Raw genomic sequence first — 8,046 nt, forward strand, 5'->3', positions numbered from 1 at the left:
CCTTTCCGAGAAGATTATTATAAAAGAGCCATTTATCTTCAAAACAAGTCTGAACCCCCACATATGAAACAGTTGGAAGATGCTCCCAAAGAAAAGTCGAGAGCTCTTGCTGTTATCCATGATGACGAGGGTTTTGATTGGAGTGAACTGCTACTAGAAGAAGATGCATGTGACAACTCGAGTTTACAAGATTCCACTTTCGCATATATTGCACATTAACTGTTTAGTTGTTTGATTAGTTGCCTTGTAATTGTACACGTTGGATTATAAGTTGAGATGGTTATTTGATATATTATGTGTTTAATATAAGTAAAGTGTTTGGTTGCATGAACATGAACTTGTAAACTGTTTAAGATTAGAACTACCCGACGAAACAAAGTGTTTCGCCATCAACCATTCCGACGAAACAGAAGTGTTTCGCCAATAAGTCACCTTGACGAAACAGGTGTGTTTCGTCACACACATCTCGATGAAACAAGTGTGTTTCGCCGTCCCAGTGATTCGCCGAGACCCATTAAGGGCCCAATACGTCTTTACGAGTATTTGTTGCGTGAAACTGTTACACTCGACATTCTTTTGGCAAATCGAAACCCTAGAACCTCTCCACTCTCCTGCGGCAGCCTCCACCTCTTACCATCATCTCTTTAGGAGATTCTTGTGTTTCATCTTAACTGGTTAGTCACGTTTATTGATTCGATCTACCTGCAACGTTATGTGTAAATTGACATTATAGTAAAACAATGATTTCTGAATGGTTGTGACAATGATTGATGTTATTTTTTTTTGAGAGTTGATGATTCTGTTGTATATGATTGGATTGATTTTGTTCATTATCCACGATTTGATTTGATGTATATCATAAATCATTCAGATTTGGTCTAATGTTATGAATGATATGGTTTGTGCCACTGTTCATGATCGATGTTGATAGTTATGAGATTTAGATGTCATGTAACTGATTGTTATCGTATGATTAGGGTTTATGCTAGATGTGGTGTGCCCTGATGAATGATTATGAATGATCTCTGTATGATTACTGTGTTGCATGTTTTCCATATGATGATGATGGCAGTTAGGATTTGTGTGATTTACGTAACTGTTTTGTGACGAAACTGATGCCTCCACGAAACGCTGATGTCGACGAAACGCTGATGGGTTTCGTCAACATTGGTCACAGCGAATCAGGCACAGCGAAACATGGGAGTTTCACCGAGTGTAATCATGACGAAACAGAGGGTGTTTCGTCGAAGGGGATTCACGGCGAAACAACGTGTGTTTCGCTGAGTTAGAAAACTGCACTATAACTTAGTTACTTCTGTTAAGAGTTAACTGGATTTATTGACTGCTGTTAAATAATAAGCATGACTTGTATGAGTTTGAATGCGTGCTTTGTGGTATTCGGTGATCATTGATTCAATATCCACTGTGATTGTACTTACACGAGAACTTCGTGAATATAAACTGATTATGTACACGTGCGTACTTTAGGACTTGACTGATTATTTGTGAGCACATACTTTAGCATACCGAGCAAACCAAGGTGAGTTCACACTCTTTCCAAGGCATGGGATTCCCAAGGGTTGGGAATGGGTAAATGAACTAAACGATAATTACGACCATCCTCCGTGGGTAGGATGCCAAGATTACACACTGGACCAAATCTCTATCATTGAAGTCCCTCATTATATCAACTTAATCGCTGAGGCCTATGGCGAGCGGGTCATTAGTTAATAGCGCTATTAGGTTTAACAAACCTCACACCGTGTCGTTCGAACGGGCATGTACTAATGGACTATGGGCAAAGGGTCAATGCTGATAGACATTGACTTAGGGCACCTCTTACATTTTCGTAGCAGTCCATACACACAGTCTAGTAACACATAGGAAGCCCCCACTAATCTTCGCACACATGTCTGGGAGACCGCGATATGAATTAATACGATACATGGTTTACAAAACGAACATATGATTTATGAAACAAATACTATAACCAAACAACCAACTGTGAACTCGCTCAACTTTGTTGTTGACTCGTTACAAGCCTTGAAGGACGTTAGGTACTTATGGAGCTTGCACAGGGAGGCGCGGTCGTTGTGGGACATGGCAGTGTGTGCCATGCTAAAAACATTACTTTATTTCGTACTTAATACTTACATTGGGTATTACAATTATGCTTCCGCTAAACACTTAACTATGTTGTTGATTTGAAACACCTTTCATATTGTGTGGTTGAATTTTACTTATTACTTGTTATGTTCAATATGATTGGTGGCTTGATCCTGGTCAGTCACGCCTCCAGGCGGTGGTACTCCGCGTGTGAAATTTGGAGGTGTGACAATGCAGTTGGCTATGCTTTCATGACAAAGATTGTTCCATTCAAAGATACCAGAAGAGAAGAAGTAAAATACATCAACAGAAAGATGGCAGCTCAGCACATAAAGAGTAAAATCTATCAAACATTGAAAGAAGCAAAAAGGGTGAATAGATGGGATGCTGATAGAGAATGTTATCTAGATCCCAAGGGAAACATAGCTGTTGATCCAAATTCTGTCAGTGTTGAAACTCTCACAGAGCAAATTGCAGAAGAAGAAGCAAGACAGAGAATGTGGTGGGGAGGAGGAGAAGCTGAAGAAAAAGGAGAAGGAAAGGAGAAAAAGTTGCAGCCAAAGAAAGTTGATGATGGGATTATTGACACGTCACAAGATTTCACAGCAGAAAACTTAAAGAAGATGGCTGACAAAGTACTTGCAACGAAAGAGCTAGAGGTAGTTTCTTCTTCTGGAACTGAGTCTAAAAGCGAGGTCAGTCAGAATGTTGCAATCAATGAGTCAGGTAAGAAAGAAAAGATTGAGAGTGACTGCAAAAATTGCATGAAAGATTGCAAAGTTTGTAGTACACTTGTTAGTGCATTAATGTCTATCGCCTTCGTCAATCCGAGCCGTAGCAAGAAACTGAAGATAACGAGTCTTTAAAGTATTATACCTAGTCAAAAGGCAAGGTGGCAATCTTGTAATTAATGAAAAGTTTGATTAAAAGCCTTGGCCTATATATAGGGAGTTATAGTATTAGTGTTAAGACTTTTGCTCATTTGGAATTAGAAGAGCTAAGCTTAGAGAGAGAAAGTCTAGAGAGAGAAAGTTCTCTCACGTGATTCTTGCATTGTACACGTCATCTTTTTCAATAAAATCACGGTTCTAGTACGTTCTTGTGTGTTCGGTCACACACGTTCACGGATTCCGCACGTTGAACGTGTCGTTAAGCAATCGTACGGCGTCAAAAACGGTCCTACAATTGGTATCAGAGCAGGAGCTCGATTGCACTGATCAAACAACAAGATTCGTACCGGATTACATCGATTTCAGATCCGAATTGCATCATTTCTTCATCTTCTACTCATTCTTTCACGTTTTTCACTGTTTTTCGTCAAATTGAATGGGTTTTTATGGTCGAAAATTCATGATTTTCTAATATGTTGTGCGAAAACACCTGATCTATAACCCTACCAAGTTTCAGATCCAAATTCCTAGCCGTTTAGGAGAAATCGAAGGTTTTTGGTCCGATATCAAGTGACATCATCCTAGTTCCGCTCCAAAATCATCCTAATTCCGCTCCAAACATCTGATTCCGCTCCGAAATCCTTCTGATTCCGCCCCAAACATCTGATTCCGCTCGAGATTTGTCTGCTGATTTCACTCCAACAAGTTATGTCTTGATTCCGCTCCAAACATCTGATTTCGCTCGAATTTTTAGGCCTGATTTCGCTTGAGCATTATTCCGTTTGAAAGCTATTCCACGTGAAACATATCATCGAACAGTGTGTTTTTGACTGACTAAGACGTATCGGTCCAATTATACGTTGTTTTAATTGATAATGGTCAGATATTGATAGTTTAAAATGCTTTGATTCATTAATTGTGAAATCAGTGATTAGTGTGAAACGTTGAACAAGGTTGTCAGGTAGTTTGAATTTGGGAACAAGTCATCACGTGAATTTAGATTAAGTGGTCCAATAAAACAATATTGGTTATCGGAGTGGTTTGTCCAAGACTTTAATTGAATATAAAAGCAATTGAGATTAGTGCCATTACAATTGTGAGGTCCAATAAGCATTTAAAATGTCTTAAAGCGCAATCAGATATTATGACTTAAAATCTACGGCCCAATCACATTTGAATATCGAAATCGTTTGTCTGCCATAACTTGAACGGTCCAATCAATTTTGTTGAAAACTTGATGTATCCACGAGACTTTAATAGGCATTCATGTGACATTATATGATTGTCGGCCACATTTTATAATCGGTTTAATTGGTCCAATAGCGAATTAGATGCACCGGCCCACTACATTAAAGAGACCCAATCAATTTTGAAAGCAAATCTGCCATATATAGTCAGTTTGCATATGCTAAGTGTTTGAAAAAAAAGTTGGGCGGCCCAATGAGATTCTTGTTTTAGTATTGATGTTGTCGGCTTGTTGATCCTTTGCGTGAGAAGTATAACAGTTGTCGGCCATAATTGATATTGCATGTGTGTTGATGTATTGAGGTCCAATTAAATCATATGCTTTTGATATTTGAATTTGTCGGTACATGATTTAATTATATAACAGCATGTGCATGTGATAATGTCAGTTTGAATGTGCATTGATTGAAAATCGTTCAGATTGTTTGAAGTTATCATCAAGTCAAACTAATTTTGTTTGCAAGTGAGTTACTGAATCAGTTTAATTGTTCATATTCTCGGCCCAAATCATTCTAAGCCCATCCAAAAGGTGTATCTCATCAGTCCATTTTCAGGCCCATTCATTCAGTGATTTCAACCGAACAACATTGAATTAAATCCGCAAATCTTCGACATGAGTCTTAGATTGATTTCACAAAAACACTTTTACGTATTCAGTCCGTTTAAACTGATTGTTTATTTGTTTGTTTGCAGGTGAGCCGAGGTGATTTGTCAAGTATCGGATACCCGCCCGAGCGAATCCACACCCGATCCGTTGTCGCCTGATCTTTGCTATTCAATCGGATAGTCATCTGATTGTGTGAATTTTTGTATTATTTGAAAATCTGTTGTTGTGAATTTTTCATTACCGAAGCATGGGTTCTGAGATTTATATTGAACTGAACAAGTTTGATAGTTTTACGGGTATCAAGGGAGAGTCTACAAAAGATTTGATCGAAAGGTATGCTAAGTTGTATAGAGAGATGAGAAATTTGAAAATTAACAAAATGAATGAGGAGTGGCTTGATAAGTTGGCGAATGCTTTACCAATTGATGTGTGGGGAACGTATTTGTTAGCTTGGAAGAAGAGCGGAGAATATTATAGTTTCAATTTGAGCGATTTCATCAAGAAGATTCAATCTCAAGAACTTGAGTTCCAAAAGATTAGAAAATTGAAGTCTGATTCAAGAGAGAAGAGTAAAGCAGCAACTGATGAAGTAACAGTCAAATCTAAGGAAATTGTTCAAGTGGTAGAGAAGCAAGTTAAAGAAATTTCAGTTATCAAGATCGAGAAGAAAGCTGAAGCTGAAACGATGACCGAGAAGTGCTTAAACTGTGATAAATCTAAAGCAGACAATGTCAAACTCTTAAAAGAGATGGAAAGTTTGACATTGGAAATCAAAATTTTGAAAGAAAATGAAAAAGTTTTTAAAGATAAGATAAAATCTTCAGAAAACAAAGATCTTTGGATAAAATTGGAAAACCAAAATCTGAAACAAAATGAAGAAAAATTTCAAGAACATATAAAAGTTTTAGAAAATGAAAAATTTGTTCTTGAAAAGAATATAGTGGAAAATAAAAATGTAATTACTTCTCAGCTTGAAAAAATCTCTCAGCTTGAAAATGAAGCTAAGAGTGCAAGAAATAAAATTGCTGAGTTTGAGAAGAAATTGAAAGGTTTTGTGACCTCTTCAGTAATGATTGATCAACTCTGTCCAAAACCGATCAATGCTATTCCAATAAGTGACAGTGTCACAAATTTTGACAAAGTCAAAATTGAGGATTGTGATGATAAAACTGATCATGAAAATGAGAAAAATGAGAAAAGAAAAATATATTTGGAATTAAAAGAAAAATTTAAAAATACTGTTTTGCAATCTACTGAAATAGGTGAATGCTCAAAGCAAAAACCTGTTAAGAAGAATGTAGAACAAAAACAAAAAATAAAAAATTTGAAAAATTTTCAAAATGAAAATAAAAGCTCATTAGTTCAGTCATTCAATCATTATGCAATATCACAAAAATCTGAAAACAAAAACTCACAAAAAGTTGGTAATGAGTGGTGCAGGTTTGACCACAGTGCTCAAATGCCAAATCAAGGATACAAGAGGAGATATGAGTACCACAAGGCAAATCAAATGCTATGATCTGAGCGTTTTGTATAATGATGGTGAATGGTATAATAACAGGATGTGCTACGCTTGTGGTGTTAGAGGACACATTGTTGTTAACTGCCAAAGTCAGAGATTTGAAACTAGAAGGTGCTATAACTGCCAAATCAAAGGACATATTGCAAGAGATTGCCCAATGAGATCAATGGAAAGATCGAGGGCTGAATCTCAGAAAAAGATAAAGAAATCAGTCAAAGTCGAAGTAAAGCCCAAAGAACAGAAAGTTCAAAAATAGAAAGTGAAGCTTTCACAAGGGTAGAAAGACAGACTAAGAAAGAAAAGAAAGAAAGCAAGGGATTATCTTGAAAGGATTTTGTCCTTGGATACAACAAGAAAATCAGAGAAGAGTTCTGATAAATCGTCTTGCTCTCCAAAGAATGACAAAGCAAGCAAAACGAATTCATCAGATGCAAATCTGAGGACAGAATGGAGTGTGAAGAAAGGAAAAGTTACTGGTGATGAATTTGTTTCTTCTGAAACAAAAGAGTCAGTTGTTGGCAATGATCTTGACTCATCAAAGTCAAATGAGCCATGTTCAGGTAATGAATCTGGTTTGTCAAAACCAGAGGAGCCATTGGTTGAGGTAAAAAGTGGTGATTCCGGTTTGACAATGAATGATGAAAATTTTCCATCATTGTCTAAAGGAATTTCAAAAGCTCCCAAGGACCGTCAAGCTTGGGTGAAACTGTTTAAATGAAAAACCTGACTTACCGGAACTCCCAGGTTGGTAATTGGGGAGTAGGAATCGTCATCTTTCTTGAGAAATTCACTTTGGTGATATTTCGACTTTCAAAAGATTAATTAAGGACATTAAGTTGTACTTGATTCATCTTTCCTACAAGTGGTAATTTGAAGAACAAGGTGATGAAACCCCGAGTTTATGAAATGACAGACAAAACTAATTTTCCGGAAAAACCATTTTGATTAAAACAAACTTAAGTGTTTTGAAATCATAATGGGAAAATAGTTTGTTGTCAGGGGAGTTCTGATTGTTTAAGCCAAATGAATGGCGAATTGAAGCGGTTCGATATCAGTTTGTCATTTTTCTTGTACAGTTTGTTTTCAAATTTTCCTAGAAAATCTAAATTGAAATATACTTTGATTTTAGGGGAGAAAAATGTGACAACCCTCACTAAACCAGGTATTCGTACGACTTAATTAATAATTAATTACTGCTTAATTACTGTGCTTACTTGAACTTATGGATAAACTGCTACCTGAATGTTGATACATGTTCATACTTGCATCATACTCTATTTACCGTCACTACATTATTTACATGCTGAACCTGAGTGACAAACATGATGCACAAAAGCACAGTAGCACTATGAACGGATAACCTATTGAACATGCTGATAAAGCCAGCATCAGGCAGATACTGCCTCTGAGGCCTGTATGAGCCCAAGATAGTTTACTACACCAATAGTGAGTGTAGGGATACAAGGGTTGTTGAACTGCGTCTCTAGGAATAAGTCACAACGACTGGATGTGCCTAAAACGTACACTAAGCACAAAATTCAGCACTTTAATTAACAATTCAGCTTTTAGCTAACTAATAAAGTGCCAAAACATGAGAAAAATATTACTAGACACTTTCCAAAGTGTCGGGAATAAGTTGTGTCACTAAAATTAATATTAACGACACTTTAAAGCTT

The sequence above is a fragment of the Helianthus annuus genome, chromosome 1 (assembly GCF_002127325.2).
Source record: "Helianthus annuus cultivar XRQ/B chromosome 1, HanXRQr2.0-SUNRISE, whole genome shotgun sequence".
Taxonomy (NCBI): Eukaryota; Viridiplantae; Streptophyta; class Magnoliopsida; order Asterales; family Asteraceae; genus Helianthus; species Helianthus annuus.